This window comes from Triticum aestivum, chromosome 3A, assembly GCF_018294505.1.
Source record: "Triticum aestivum cultivar Chinese Spring chromosome 3A, IWGSC CS RefSeq v2.1, whole genome shotgun sequence".
NCBI classification, from domain to species: domain Eukaryota; kingdom Viridiplantae; phylum Streptophyta; class Magnoliopsida; order Poales; family Poaceae; genus Triticum; species Triticum aestivum.
In genome coordinates, this window is record NC_057800.1 from 379,837,703 (window position 1) to 379,854,323 (window position 16,621).

At 51.5% G+C, this 16,621-nt stretch overlaps 1 pseudogene; it reads right to left on the bottom strand.

Annotated features, from left to right (window-relative positions):
• LOC123056913 (uncharacterized) overlaps positions 1–16,200 on the bottom strand; it is a 37,806-nt pseudogene extending 21,606 nt beyond the window's left edge.
• Positions 16,201–16,621: the final 421 nt, after the last annotated feature.

The window sequence follows — 16,621 nt, forward strand, 5'->3', positions numbered from 1 at the left end:
CCCGGACTGGCGCTGTTTTCAGCATAATTGCCATGGTGTTATTTTTGTGCATAAATAAAAGTTCTCGGAATGACCTGAAAATCAACGGAGAATATTTTTGGAATATATAAAAAATACTGGCGAAAGAATCCATGTCAGGGGGCCAACACCCTGTCCACGAGGGTGGAGACCCGCCTACCCCATGGGCGCGCCCCTACCTCGTGGGCCCCCTGACGCTCCACCGACCTCAATTCCAATTCCATATATTCACGGTCAGGGATAAAACAAATAAGAGAGACGGATTCATCGCGTTTTATGATACGGAGCCGCCGCCAAGCCCTAAACTCTCTCGGGAGGGCTGATCTGGAGTCCATTCGGGGCTCCGGAGAGGGGAATCCATCGCCATCGTCATCATCAACCTTCCTCCATCACCAATTTCATGATGCTCACCGTCGTGCGTGAGTAATTCCATCGTAGGCTTGCTGGACGGTGATGGGTTGGATGAGATTTATCATGTAATCGAGTTAGTTTTGTTAGGGTTTGATCCCTAGTATCCATTATGTTCTGAGATTGATGTTGCTATGACTTTGCTATGCTTAATGCCTGTCACTACGGCCCGAGTGCCATTATTTCAGATCTGAACCTATTATGTTTTCATGAATATATGTGAGTTCTTGATCCTATCTTGCAAGTCTATAGTCACCTATTATGTGTTATGATCCATTAACCCCGAAGTGACAATAATCAGGATACTTACCGGTGATGACCGTAGTTTGAGGAGTTCATGTATTCACTAAGTGTTAATGCTTTGGTCCGGTACTCTATTAAAAGGAGGCCTTAATATCCCTTAGTTTCCAATAGGACCCCGCTGCCACAGGAGGGTAGGAGAAAAGATGTCATGCAAGTTATTTTCCATAAGCACGTATGACTATATTCGGAATACATGCCTACATTACATTGATGAACTAGAGCTAGTTCTGTGTCACCCTATGTTATAACTGTTGCATGAGGAATCACATCTGACATAATTATCCATCACTGATCCATTTCCTACGAGCTTTTCACATATTGATCTTTGCTTAGTTACTTTTCCATTGCCACTGTTACAATCACTACAAAAACTACTACTGTTACTTTTGCCACCGTTACTGCTACTATCATACTACTTTGCTACTCCCTCTGTTTGTTTTTATAAGACGTTCAGACAACTTGCTTTGTGCTGTTTTTGAATAGTGTCTGAAAGTCTAAAACGTCTTATAAAAATAAACAGAGGTAGTATTAAATACTTTGCTGCAGATATTAAGTTTCCAGGTGTGGTTGAATTGACAACTCAGCTGCTATTACTTGAGAATTTTCTTTGGCTCCCCTTGTGTTGAATCAATAAATTTGGGTTGAATATACTCTACCCTCGAAAACTGTTGCGATCCCCTATGCTTGTGGGATATCACATCACGCTCGACGGCGATCTTGGCCGCGGTGACATTGCCCTTGACGACCTCCCTCCGGTTCCTCCTCTTCTTCGATTCCGCATCCAACTTGGCGAGCTCCTCTGGCGTGCACTCCGACCGCGGCTTCTTGGGCACCTTGGCCACCTTCTTCTTGACCTTCCTGGGTGGGTCGACGGCCAGGCCATCGGAATTCGGCTGGGCATCCGCCATGGACGGGAGAGGGAGGGGGGCGGCGAGATGTGGGAGGGTTTGGGGGAAATGGCGCCAAATGGAGCGCGCGCGGGGGGTGGGGGGTTGCTTTGTGCCACCGACAGGCGGGCCAGGGGAGGACAAGCGTGCCCGTCCCGCCCGTCTACGCGCTGTCCGTTTCACCCCAAAATCGGCGCAAACTTGGGCATGAGATGGGTCGAAAGCGGACACAAAACGGACAAAAGTCTGTTTGCTCCTGCGCGCTGGGCCATCTCGTTCGTCCGTTTTACCGCAAACAGACGCACCCGGACATGATGGGGTCGCGCGGTGGAGTTGGCCTGATAGCATGAAGGGCTGGAAGCCGTTGGATTGGGATTTCTTGCTCGCGATTTTCTTCCTTACAACCGCTCGCCCGATTTTCGACTAAAAAAGGACCCTAAAAAATAAAAAAGGATTTTTACTATTTATACCACTAGTTGTGTAATACTTAGTTTTGCCATTAAAAATTACAAATTCTTAAAAATATCATCGTTCAGTGGGATGTTTGCTCAAAATGACATTAGACACCAAAAAATGCATATTTTCGGTAGATATTTGCTCAAAAATAGATGGGGCGAGGCTAAACCGCGCGTGCTGGAACGCTCGCTTTCCGACAGGAAGCCTTTGACCAATTAGAAAACCGCGTCACAGTTTCATTAAGATTTCCTACAGGATTAGTAGGGAAGTTTGGTTGGTCCTTCCCACCCCCACGCCTGAAAATTGGGGGGGGGAGGGGAGATTAGGTGTACATCGCGAGTGGGCTGATTGCAGGAGCAGGTGGGGCCATCGTTGTTGATTTGGAAAGGGACAAATCACGGTTGGAAACATATGCATGGAGCCATTTGCGTGTTGCAACGAGCGCTAGCCAAAGAGTCTTTTTGAAATAAATGTCATTAGACAGTGTTGCTGTGAGGTCAAACTCATTGAGCAAGTTTAAGAATTAAGCATGATAATGATGACATCCCAAAGATATCATGTTAACGCATGGAAAGAACCCGCACTTGCAACTAGCAACACTATAAGAGGGTTGAGCAAGCGGTGACATAGCCAAACAAATGTTTGCTAGGATGTGAAAGTTAATTGTTGTATCATGGCAATATGCAGGCTGCAAACATGCGGTAGGTAATGAGACCAAACGATAGCATCAAGACATCTAGCAAGTAAATCTAATAATAGTATCCAAGGTAAGGATCATCCTTGCATGTTATCCCGCTTTGAAGAAGATCGAATCAATGAAGAGCACTCGAACGAATCCTTACACTCCATATCAATACTGAAACTCTAATGAGAAGAACCAAACCGAAAAGAAGCAAACGATACAGTAAACAAACAAGGCATGGCATAGACAATATGTTAGGGCATATTTCTCCCTTAGTGGTTTTGGTGATTGATGACAATGCATTTGTGGACTAATCGTGTGCATTGAGCATTTCAGATAATCTATCATATGGTGCAAGATGATTCGTGCCCCTCCGAGCTATTATGAAGATGGTGTTTTCTTGCGTTTCATTGTCGGTGGATTTGAGTCATAGGATCATCGTACTATTAAGAGGCGGTCCGCTTCGAAAAGGTTTGGGTGGAATCAACACGTACATAGTCCTTTGCACCCTCTTTCTTTCCCGACAATTGAGCTTGTCCTTTCCTTGTGCATGAGCTTTCCAGAGCATCCTAAGTGGTAGTACCACTCTGCTCAGCGGTAGTACCACTCAAGCAGTTCAGCGCAGTTGTACCGCTCTTGCGATACTGTGGCCCTGACTACCACCGCACTACCGCAGATTTACTGGGCATGATACTGCTAAGCGGAAGTACCGCTCGCGCGGAGTGGTAGTACCGCTCATGTGGAGCGGTAGTACCGGTCCGGCGGGACTACCGCTATTCCACTACTGCATAGAGTACCGCTTATATTTTGCTCTCTGATAGATCTGTCCCTCGAGCGGAAGTAGAGCGGCAATTGCTAGTGGTAGTACCGCCCCGGGCGGCACTACCGCCTTAACTTTATCTTCTACGGATGGTTCCGGCTGTAGTTGTGACGCCCTCGATGCGGCTATATCTCCCACGTGTCGAAGCACGACTTAGAGGCATAACCGCATTGAAAGCAATGTTGCAAGTGAGGTAATATTCACACAACCCATGTAATATATAAGGGAAAGAGATACATAGTTGGCTTACAATCGCCACTTCACACAATACATGAATATAACATTACATCATCCAGATACACACAAGTTCCGACTATGGAACCCAAAATAAAGAAGACTACCTCAAATGCTACACAGATCCCCGATCATCCCAACTGGGCTCCACTACTGATCAACTGGAAACAGAACAACATAACAAACACGAACTTCATCGAGCTCCTCCTTGAGCTCGGTTGCGTCACTTGCATGACATCATCGGCACCTGCAAGCTGGTTTTGGAAGTATCTGTGAGTCACGGGGACTCAGCAGTCTCACACCCTCGCGATCAAGACTATTTAAGCTTATGGGTAAGGTAAAGGTATGAGGTGGAGCTGCAGCAAGCGACTAGCATATTTGGTGGCTAACATATACGCAAAAGAGAGCGAGAAGAGAAGGCAAAGGCACGGTCGAACAACTATGATCAAGAAGTGATCCTATAACAACCTACATCAAGCATAACTCCAACACTGTGTTCACTTCTCGAACTCCGCCGAGAAGAGACCATCACGGCTACACACGCGGTTGATGTATTTTAATTAAGATCAACTTCAGGTTTTCTACAACCGGACATTAACAAATTCCCATCTGCCCATAACCACGGGCACGGCTTTCGAAAGTTCAAATCCCTACAGGGGTGTCCCAACTTAGCCCATCACAAGCTCTCACGGTCAACGAAGGATATTCCTTCTCCCAAGACAATCCGATCAGGCTCGGCATCCCGGTTACAAGACATCCTCGACAATGGTAAAACAAGTCCAGCAACACTGCCCAAATGTGCCAACAAATCCCGATAGGAGCTGCACATATCTCGATCTCAGGGCACACTCAGATGAGCGCACCATACAACTAAAACCAAACCTCGAGTGTCCCCGAGGGGGCGCTGCACAGGGCTCTAGTTTGGACCAACACTCAGAGGAGCACTGGCCCGGGGGGTAAAATAATGATGACCCTCGGGAGCGCGACTCCCAAGGGAAAATAGGCTAGGTGGCGAATGGTAAAACCAACGTTGGGCATTGCTGGAGGAGTTTTATTCAAGGCGAACTATCAAGGGGTTCCCATTATAACCCAACCGTGTAAGGAACGCAAAATCCGGGAGCATAACACCGATATGACGGAAACTAGGGCGGCAAGAGTGGAACAAAACACCAGGTATCGGTGTCAAAACCGGCGGATCTCGGGTAGGGGGTCCTGAACTGTGCGTCTAGGCCGGATGGTAACAGGAGGCAGGGAACACGATGTTTTACCTAGGTTCGGGCCCTCTTGATGGAGGTAAAACCCTACGTCCTGCTTGATTAATATTGATGATATGGGTAGTACAAGAGTAGATCTACCACGAGATCAAGGAGGCTAAACCCTAGAAGCTAGCCTATGGTATGATTGTTGTATATGGAGTTGATTGCCTACGGACTACAACCCTCCGGTTTATATAGACACCGGATAGGGTTAGGGTTACACAGAGTCGGTTACAATGGTAGGAGATCTTGAATATCCGCATCGCCAAGCTTGCCTTCCACGCCAAGGAAAGTCCCATCCGGACACGGGACAAAGTCTTCAATCTTGTATCTTCATAGTCCAGGAGTCCGGCTACCCGAACACCCCCTAATCCAGGACTCCCTTAGTAGCCCCTGAACCAGGCTTCAATGACGACGAGTCCGGCGCGCAAATTGTCTTCGGCATTGCAAGGCGGGTTCCTCCTCCAAGTCCTTCATAGAAGATTGTAAACACCAAGAGTAGTGTCCGGCTCTACAAAATAAGCTTCCACATATTGCCATAGAGAGAATAATATTAACACAAATCAAATCTGCTGACGTATTCTGCAGTGCGTCATCACACTATAGCCAAGTTCTTCACTCAAATCGTTTTCACTTTTCCACCTCAGTGTGTTTTGCGAGGCAGTTTCCTTGGCACATCTTGTCAAAGCAGAGATCGTGTGCCCCCCTTTTACGGGGTTCTCATCAATACGGATGTGGGTAACCCAACCGCGCCATTTATCACGACGCTTGGGAGGAAAGCGAGTTTTACTAGGCTGGTGGGGACGCACAACCGCATCCGCCCATATGAGGGGATAAGGATCCACCTTTTTACCTATGCCTTCTTCCTCCTTTGCCTATCCATCTCCTGCGCACTCGAGCTCCAGCGCCTAAGCCTGCACTTCCCACCTCAACCTTCTCCAGCAATGTCCGGAGCGGGAGGCAAGTGGATGGTCTCCTCCGTCACGGAGGGCCATGTCAAAAAGCTAAGGAAGGCCGGATACTTGTCCAAAGACATCGCGCACCGGCTTCCCAAGGAGGGGCAGCTTCTTCCCACCCCAAGGCCCCATGAGAGGGTAGTATTCCTTCCCCACTTTCTCCGCGGACTGGGTTTTCCACTCCACCCATTTGTCCGGGGGCTCATGTTTTACTATGGCCTGGATTTCCACGATCTGGCCCCGAACTTCGTCCTCAACATCTCGGCGTTTATCGTCGTGTGCGAGGCTTTCCTCCGCATCCGCCCCCATTTCGGCCTCTGGCTCAAGACCTTCAACGTCAAGCCCAAGGTGGTGCGCGGAAGCCAGGCGGAGTGCGGAGGCGCCATGGCGGGCAAGATGGCCAACGTCCTATGGCTCGAGGGCTCCTTCATGGAGACCCTGAAGGGGTGGCAATCATGGTGGTTTTACATCACCGAGCCACGCGATCCAAAATGGATCGCAGCCCCCGAGTTCCGATCCAGACCCCCCATGCGGCTTATGTCCTGGAAAGAGACGGGCCTGTCGTGGGGCGACGAAAAAGAGGTGACCGGACTGCAGACATGCATCCAGTCCCTGGTGAGCAAGCCGATCAAGCTCGTCAATGTAGTCCAGGTTATGCTTGTCCGCCGGATCCTCCCGTGTCAACAACGGGACTTTAATCTGTGGGAGTTCGACCTGGCGCAGCACCAAACCCTTAACAGGCTCTTCGACACGACGTATGAAGACGTCTGGAAGGTGCTAACCAAAGGCGCAGAGGCTCCCACATCCGCTTCCGAGGACCGCGGATACAGCTCGCGGCGTCATGCTAGCGAGGTAAGCTATTTTCACCTTTTACAGGATGTTAAGTTTTTTCATAGTTTAACTCTATGCGGGATCTGAACTCCCTCACCTTTGACAGGCTTGGCAGGCGCAGTCCGGATCGATTCACTGTCTGGCTCCCTTGCCCGAAGACCCAACCCCTGCTCTCCTAGTGAAGTTGCTGGTTCCGGCGCCTTATGTGGTGCCGGAGAAGAAGGCCAAGAAGAAGAAGGCCACGGGGACTCGAAAGAGTGCCCGTAATGTGGTGGTGTCGGACTTGTCATCCGATGAGTCCGAGACGCTCTCCTCCCATGAGAACGAGGAGGAGGAAGAAGAAAACTCTGCCCCTCCAGCGGGGGGGGGGGAAGAAAAGGAAGGCCGCCCCAACGGGGGAGGCCGAAGGGTCCAGGAAGAGGAAGACCCCTCCGCCGAACTACTCCCCCAACGCCGAAGAGGACGAAGAGGAGTGGCCAGATAGGGCCAAGCGTCCGGCGAAATCGTAAGTATTCGGATATCAGAGTAACTCATGACGTTCCTTTGTCACACAACTTTCCCTAATGTCGAACATAATTATGCAGCCCGCCCCGGGCCGAACTCAACGAGTCGTCGAGCGGCTCCCTGGATTCATCGGACGTGAACTCAGTTCCGCTTGCTGTCTCCCTCGCACTGCAGACGACGCCGAAGTGGCGTCGCGACAAGCTCCGGGGCAGGAGGAGGTGGTCCTGGAGGAGCCGCAAGGCGACCTCCCGGACCCCAGGAGTAAAGGGGACAAGACCCCCCAGGGCTCCAAGTCCGGCTTTGTGCCGGACACCGCGCCGGAATCTTCAATAGTTCTGGACCGCGGTAGGTGAACTCCTTCCAAGAGGAGCAAGCCTTCTGAGCCAGCGGCCTCCGTCCAACCGGAGGTGCCGGACAATCTGCTGGAGGTGCTTGACGGCGCCTCCATCGACGAGGAGCACCGTACTATTATGAGTACGGTGATCCAGAAGGTTCAGTCCGCCAAGAGCGGACTGAGTGAAGCTTGCGCTAGCCTCCTAACAGGCTTCGAGGTAAGTAAAAAATATGTAAAAATATAACCGCATAGACAGTAGCCCCTGATGCTCTGTTTGGCGTTCGGAAAGAAAAGCCGAATAGAGGATCTATTAAATTTCGCAGGAGTCTAACAACAAAGAGTCAATATGCGTATGCAGGCTTCGCTGCTAGCCACCGCCGAACTGACTGCAGAGGTGGGTGCCCTGAAACAGGGCCTCGAGCGGACCGAGCAAGAGCTCGGCCTTGCCAAGCGGCAGATCGAGGAGAAAGAAGGTAAGAAAATACCTTACAGAAAAAGTGCCTATAAAAAGACGTGATTGCAAAAAATAACAGGATTGTACTGCGTATTGTAGGGGCCACGACTGAGGTTGCGCCCCTCAAGCAGGCGCTGTCCGAGGTCGAAAAGAAAGCGGCTGCGGAGCGCACCGAGCGAGAGAGACTTGAGGCCCAGGTCGGCGAGGTGCAGCAAGAGCTTCAGGCTCTCATGAAAAAACATGAGAGTTTGGAGCTTGAGTCAAAGACGCAAGCATCCGAGCTCGCGGCGGCCCTGGAGACTGCCAAGTCTGCCAAGGCCGAAGCCCAAAAGGCCCTCCAAGAGTTGGAGGAGATGAAGAAGATTGCAGCGGGTAAGGCATTATGCAAAGCAGAAATATAAAAGTAAACTACTTGTTACTTACCCGAATCCGGAGCTCTCCAGGGGCATTCGCAGATCTTCCTCGTAGCGTATCCGACGCCGCCGCATTCTACCGAGCTTAAGAGGGCAGCTCGACGGAGAAGGTGTTCTGGTCTCAGTATGCTAAGGCCGGACACCCTGTGCCCTTGAGCGACCAGCTGAAACAGCTGGTCGAGCTCCACAAGGCGGCCGAACAAGCCATGAAGGGCTTCATAGTTCGGCCGTGGCCCGGAGAGGCCATGCCTGGGAGCTACTTCGGGCTGGTGCGGCGGCTGGTGGAGGCCTGTCCAAGGCTCGAGGTCATCAAGCGCTCCGTCTGCATCGAAGGTGCCCGTAGGTCCCTTGCCCGTGCAAAGGTGCACTGGGGTAAGCTAGACGGTGAAAAGCTTGTGAGGGATGGGCCGCCGCCGGGGAAGGAGCATCGCAAGCCCGAGAACTACTATAAGGATGTTCTTGTGGGTGCCCGCCTTGTGGCGGATGAATGTACGAAGGATGTAATTTTTGAATGAACTTGCTCGTGTTTATCCTGTGCGCTGAAAACTTGTTCATATGCGCTAAGCAATTCTTGTTGAATTTAAAATATTACTTTCTGTGCGGCCGTTTATCAAAAAATTAAGAGATGGCCAGTCGTCGGCTTCTGCCCCCATGCCACTAGTGCTGGGGTGTTCGGGATAAACCTGAGCGCTCTTTTTCCCATAGTTGGGTCCTTCGAGGGAGGCGCTCAGCACAATGAACCAGGCAATCGGACTATAATGCTTGAACACTCTCGCTTAGCCATAGAACTCTATAATTTTAAATTTCGGCGAAGCCCCTAGTTCAGAAGACCGAGTTCGGGGCGCTATCCACGCCTTGGCCGGACAAAGCCAGCTCCTCGCTCGAAGCGGCATAAGCCTTTAGGGACTCGAAAAACCTCTCGAACAGCGACCGGTCTCTCGCCACATCATGACAGTCAGTTTTAGCTTTCTCCACTGAGGTGCTTAACCCAGCTGAACCGGGGCACAATCACAGTGGTTCTCCTAGTACTACCTTAGCCGATAGAGCGGAACGTAAGGCACCAAAACATAGGAGCCGGGCAAACCCAACTATTGACCCAAATCATGATTCGGAGCCGATGCATATAGTGCTATAAGTTTGGGGTGCCGCACTTGTGAAAGTGTACAGACTTCTCACACCATTATGAGGGGTACTGAAGCCCCTGGCGTGTTTGTCGTACCATGGTGTACGGGTGCAATCATGTCATTTAATAAACATATATGTGAAAAGAGGATAATGCAAAAAATAGACAAAAAGCTATGCATTGTTTATAGAGAGGCTATTTATCAAAGCCGAATGATACAAATAGTGCGGTAAGCAAAAGATATTGGACTATTCAGTATGTCCTGACTAGGGGCAGGCCGCGGAATTGTATTTAAAACAGGTATACCGCTCGTAACAGAGACCACCTGGGAGTTCCATAATGCGGCATGGCTTGTCTGCCTCCCTGGATCTTGCATCGTTTGTGCGGCAGTCGAATTGCCAAACAGGTCGTCCGAAGTATGGAGTCCTGAAAGTAAGAAAAAATTAAAAAAAGAATCTGGCAGCCCCTAGTACGTTTTAAGCCGTATTTTGGGCGTGCCGTTATTGTGCCCCTTCCCCTGTGCCCATGGTATTTCAAGGGCGTAGTTATGTACGCGAGGTACTGGTTTCGCTATGTCGCAAAAGCTGGGGTTGGGGCCGCATTGCTACGCTTGCTCAGAGTGTGCCAGGCGATCTTGCTGTGGGTTACTCCGGGCGCGCTTGGCAGTGTCTGGCTTTTTAATGGCCGGACTGGAGAATTGCCTGAGAAGGCTACTTTGTACCTCCGCTGCGAGAGCCGCCGTATGCTCCTCCGTACGGAGGGAGCGTTCGGTGTTTCCGTTGACCGTAATTACTCCTCGAGGGCCTAGCATCTTGAGCTTGAGATATGCGTAGTGCGGCACCGCATTGAACTTTGCGAATGCGGTTCGTCCGAGCAGGGCGTGATAGCCACTGCGAAACGGGACTATATCGAAGATTAACTCTTCGCTTCGGAAATTGTCCGGGGATCCGAAGACCATGTCAAGTGTTACTGAGCCTTACAGTTGGCTTCTACACCTGGTATAACGCCTTTAAAGGTCGTTCTTGTGGGCTTAATCCTTGAGGGATCTATGCCCATTTTTTGCACTGTATCCTAATAAAGCAGGTGCAGGCTACTGTCGCCGTCCATGAGGACTCTTGTGAGATGAAATCCATCGATGATTGGGTCGAGAACCAATGCGGCGAAGCCGCCATGCCGGATGCTAGTGGGATGGTCCCTTCGATCAAAAGTGATCGGGCAGGAGGACCATGGGTGGAACTTTGGGGCGACTGGCTCTATCGCGTATACGTCCCGTAGCGCACGCTTCCGCTCCCGCTTGGGAATGTGGGTTGCGTATATCATGTTCAACATCCGCACTTGTGGGGGAAAGCCCTTCTGTCCATTGTTGTTCGGCGGCTTGGGCTCCTCGTCATCGCTGTGCAGCCCCTTGTCTCTGTTTTCGGCCCTTAACTTGCCTGCCTGCTTGAACACACAACAATCCCTGTTAGTGTGATTGGCTGGCCTTTCGGGGGTGCCATGTATCTGGCACAAGCGATCGAGTATTCTGTCCAAACTGGACGGGCCCTGAGTATTCTTTTTGAATGGCTTTTTCCGCTGACCGGATTTATAGCCTTTGAATCCGGCATTGACTGCCGTGTATTCATTGCTGTCGCTGTTAACGTGGCATTTTTGCTTATTCCGACGTGTCCTACCACTTTTGTCCTTGGTATCCGAATTACCAGGGTTCTTTGATAAGTTGTTATTGCAAGCTAGCCAGCTGTCTTCTCCCGCGCAAAAGCGGGTCATGAGTGTCATGAGGGCTGCCATGGATTTCGGCTTTTCCTGTCCCAGGTGTCGGGCAAGCCACTCGTCGCGGATGTTGTGCTTGAAGGCTTCTAGGGCCTCTGCGTCCGGACAGTCGACTATCTGGTTTTTCTTTGTTAGGAACCGTGTCCAGAATTGTCTGGCCGATTCCTCTGGCTGCTGAATTATGTGGCTTAAGTCGTCGGCATCCGGCGGTCGCACGTAAGTGCCCTGGAAGTTGTCGAGGAATGCGGCTTCCAGGTCCTCCCAAGAACCAATTGAGTCTGCTGGCAAGTTGTTAAGCCAATGCCGAGCCGGTCCTTTAAGTTTGAGCATGAGGTATTTGCTGGCGTGTAGATCATCGCCACGTGCCATGTGGATGTGAAGGAGATAATCCTCGATCCATACCGCCGGATCTGTTGTGCCATCGTATGATTCGATGTTTACGGGTTTGAAACCCTCTGGGATTTTATGATCCATTACTTCATTCATGAAGCATAGCGGGTGTGCAGCGCCTCTGTACTGGGCTATATCACGACGCAGCTCGGAAGAGCTATGTCTGTTGTGTTCGGCCCGGCCGGATTTGTTGTATCCGGAGTGAAGATCATTGTCACATGCTGTAGGGCGCCTGCGCGATCCGTAGATCGATCTTGTTTGTCTTGCCTTATCCTCCAGTATGTCTCGCAGGTCGGGCGCATTTTCCCGTGCCTTAGTTGAGCGGCGTCGGGGCATGGCTTGGGTGGAGGGCCGAGAGGCCTCTCTGTCACGGCCGCGAGGTGGCTGGTCTGCCATGTCATGCACTGGTGATGTAGGTGCTTCCTCCTCTGATCGGGGTAGCAGCCTGCGCTTCGGGTAACTCTTGGAGGGGCGTTCGAGTTCATACTCTTCGGCCGCAAGGACTTCAGTCCATCTGTCAGCTAGCAAATCTTGGGCAGCTCTAAGCTGCTGCTGCTTTTTCTTGAGGCTGCTTGCCGTGGCTAAAAGCCTGCGTTTAAAACGCTCTTGTTCGGCGGGGTCTGATGGTATGATGAATTCGTCGTCATCGAGGCTTGCCTCGTCTTCGGAGGGAGGCGTATAGTTATCATCCTCGACCTCTCGGTCTGCCGCTCTCTCATGAGGGCTGGCTTCTCCATCTTCCTGTGCCGAATCTTGCTGAGGTGGGTGTTCCTTGGCGTTATCCGGGGTAGTATTATCTCCCGTGCCGGAATCACCGTTTTTGCTTTGGCGGGATTTAGAGCGGTGCCGCTGACGCCGGCGCTTTGGCTGTTTCTTGGGGGCGTCATCCCCCACTGTTCCATCGCCATCTCCATCTTTTGGAGTATCCACCATATATATGTCATATGACGAGGTGGCCTTCCAGCGCCCTACAGGTGCTGGTTCCTGTTCGTCTCCTACATCGTCGTCCATGCCGTCGATGTCTTCGGAGCTGAAGTCAAGCATGTCGGTTAGATCATCGACAGTGGCTACAAAGTGGGTGGTGGGTGGGCTTTGAATTTCCTCATCGTCCGTATCCCACCCTCGCTGACCGTAGTCCGACCAGGGCTCTCCTGATAAAGAGAGAGACTTAAGAGAATTCAGGATGTCGCCAAAAGGCGAATGCTGAAAGATGTCTACGGCGGTGAACTCCATTATCGGCGCCCAATCGGATTCGATTGGCAGGGGCGCGGGGGGTTCGGAGTCCGGGGAGGAGTCCAGATCCTCGGAGTCACGGGTCGTGCAGAGTGCGGGGCTAGCGTTCGGCTCGATCGCTTTCGGGATCACAGCCCCCGAGGTGACGTCCAACCGCTCATCCTCGATTGGCGCAATAGGCTCCGAGTTAGGGGTCGGAACCGATGCGTGTGCGGCCTCCAGGACACTGTCCGGGGGCAGAGCTAGATCATGCCCCTCGAGATAGTGCGGCGCGCTTGGCCGTGGCTCGAGCCCGTCGAAGATCAAGTCTCCTCGGATGTCAGCCGTGTAGTTTAAGCTTCCGAACCTGACTTGATGGCCAGGGGCGTAGCTTTCGATCTGCTCCAGGTGGTCGAGCGAATTGGCCCGCAGAGCGAAGATCTGTCCGGGGAGCAAAGTCTCACCCTGGACCGCATTGTTGTTGATGATCAAAGGAGCCATCAGGCCTAAAAGCGATGACACAGAGGAACTCTCAATGAAAGCACCAATGTCGGTGTCAAAACCGGCAGATCTCGGGTAGGGGGTCCCGAACTGTGCATCTAGGCCGGATGGTAACATGAGGCAGGGAACACGATGTTTTACCCAGGTTCGGGCCCTCTTGATGGAGGTAAAACCCTACATCCTGCTTGATTAATATTGATGATATGGGTAGTACAAGAGTAGATCTACCACGAGATCAAGGAGGCTAAACCCTAGAAGCTAGCCTACGGTATGATTGTTGTATATGGAGTTGATTGCCTACGGACTACAACCCTCCGGTTTATATAGACACCAGATAGGCTTAGGGTTACACAGAGTCGGTTACAATGGTAGGAGATCTTGAATATCCGCATCGCCAAGCTTGCCTTCCACGCCAAGGAAAGTCCCATCCGGACACGGGACGAAGTCTTCAATCTTGTATCTTCATAGTCCAGGAGTCCGGCTGAAGGTATAGTCCAGCTACCCGAACACCCCCTAATCCAGGACTCCCTCACCAGGCATAAGGCCGAGCCTTCCACCCTTTACCAAGTATATAGATGCATTAATTAAATAAGAGATATTGTGATATCCCAACAAAATATCCATGTTCCAACAAGGAACAAACTCCAATCTTCACCTGCAACTAACAACGCTCTAAGAGGGGCTGAGCAAAGCGGTAACATAGCCAAACAAGGTTTGCTAGGACAAGGTGGGTTAGAGGCTTGGCTTAACAATATGGGAGGCATGATGAGCAAGTGGTAGGTATCGCATCATAGGCATAGAAAAAGAGCGAGCAACTAGCAAGCAAAGATAGAAGTGATTTCGAGGGTATGGTCATCTTGCCTGAAATCCCGCAAGGAAGAAGAACGAGTCCATGAAGAAGACAAACGGACATAGATGAACGGATCCTCACAAACGCGACGTTATCGGAACTAACCCGAAGAAGCAACACCGGAAAGGAGCAAACAACATAGTAAACAAACATCACATAAGCATGGCATGATGCACAACCAAGTATGATGCATGTCCGATTTAATGAGGCATGGCATGGCAAAGTGCACAAGCATTCCTACAAATTAAGTGGAGCTCAATATGCAACTCCGTTGCATATTGACGAAACACCACGTGACTTGTTTAGTTTCTCTCATTATATACCCAACAAGATTAAATGTTGATTAACATGGCAAGAGGTCAGTCATAACAAATCTACACCATCTAAACAATTTAAATGGGGCCGGATATAACAAATAACGAATCCGGTAAATCCCCATATGCATTTAGCAAATTGGTGCAACAACAAAGTTAAACATTTAAATGTTATTAACATGATGCGGAGGACATGTTCAAGATTATGCAATTTTAATGAAAATGGTGATAAGAGCATTATGAAGCATTTTGTCATCGTGGCGGAAAACGAAAAAGGGGTGCCACGGTGATGAATCCGAAAATGATGCCACGGCAACATATCGATTCCGGTAGATCACAGAGATACCGGTGTAAAGGAAGGGTGGCGGGAGCGTGCAAAAGATGGCGGGGTGATCCCGGTTACCGGGTTCCCACGGATGGACGGCATGGCAACGAGGAGGACCGAGCAAGTGACAACTCGGACACGGTGCAAACATAGGGTGCAACTCATACATCGCAAGCATTCATCCACGGGTCTCGTATCGATGGTTATACCTTCGAAGCGTGCGTTATCGGAGGGGTTCGAGTTCGATGCAACATAGAGGAAGTAGACATTCTCGCGACGGCGGTAGTGGAAGTAGTCATTCTCGTACGCTCTAGGGTTGACGGTAGAGGTTCTCGCGATCTCGGCGACGGTAGTGGTACATGTTTATCGTTGCACGAGTTTCCGTAGACGTTCATGTCACCGATGTCGTGGTACTTGGGGTCTTTGGACTTTCCGGTCCCGTTCTTGTGATGGTAGTCGTTCACATTCGTTTCGGAGAGGTACTTGATGACTCCAACATCTTCGGGGCGATGGTAGTTGTACACGGTCCATGAGACATCGATCGTTCGGGGCCCGACTTGCGGTTCTTGCCGACATGAGGCGTTTTTGTGTAGACGAACTTGGCGCGTCCGAAGGGTCACACCTATCGTCGTGGGAACTTGGTGAATCCGAGGTCTTCGAGGGTCGTCATGGTACTTGATGATATCCAGGACAATCTTGTGACTTACCGGTCTCGATGAACCATCGGGGTACTTCGTCTCGGGTTTTTGGCGACGGTAGCGCAACTTGCGTCGGTCGTCGTGGTACTAGGGCCCTGACCTTGGCATGATCCAAAAAGAAGACACGATGTTGGGGAAAGACCCGAAAGTGCTCCTGGGGTCAAACATAGGGTCATGCGCAGCGGTCGAGCTACTGCTGCTCGATGCAGGGGGCTGTCGTAGGGGAGGTCGAGGTCGCCGGAAACAGAGGCTGAGACGCGCCGGAGGTAGTGGTGCTCGCGGGTGTAGGCCGACCGGTGCTGGGGCTCTTGTTGGGTGCAGAGGACGCCGGGTGCGGGGTGCAGGTACTCGAGGAGCTCCTCTCCTCGAGCGCTCAAGCGATGGGGACTCGGCGAGGAGGAGGCGCGCTTGCGGCCTGGCGCTGCAGAGGGAGGCAGGAGGTGAGGCAAGGCGAGCTCGCGCATCGGGCGGAGTTAGTGGACGAGGAAGGAGGCTGTAGCCTCGCGAGTTCCGGTGGCGGGACACGGCTCACCGACGAGCAGCAAAGTCGCCGGGCGCTGCGCGCAGGTCCATGGCGAGGACGCGAGGGGAAGGGGCAACGCAAGGCGGCGCTGGAGGGAGTAGCAAGGTGGCGCCCTGGTTCCTGGACGGCGGCGACGCCTCTGTTGGCTCCTGGAGCTGGTGCTGACCACGGAGGGAGGTAGGTGGCGCGAGGTGGAGGAGAGGTGCTGCTGGTCGAGAGCGTGCGGCAGCGTCGGAGGGAGATCGAAGAGAGGAAAGGGGATCGATGGAGAAGGAGACTGCGGCGCTGGAGGGAAGAGGGATCGAGTGGTTCTAGTTCTGCGGGGTTGGAGGGAAGGAGACGGAGGAGATGGGATCGAACGA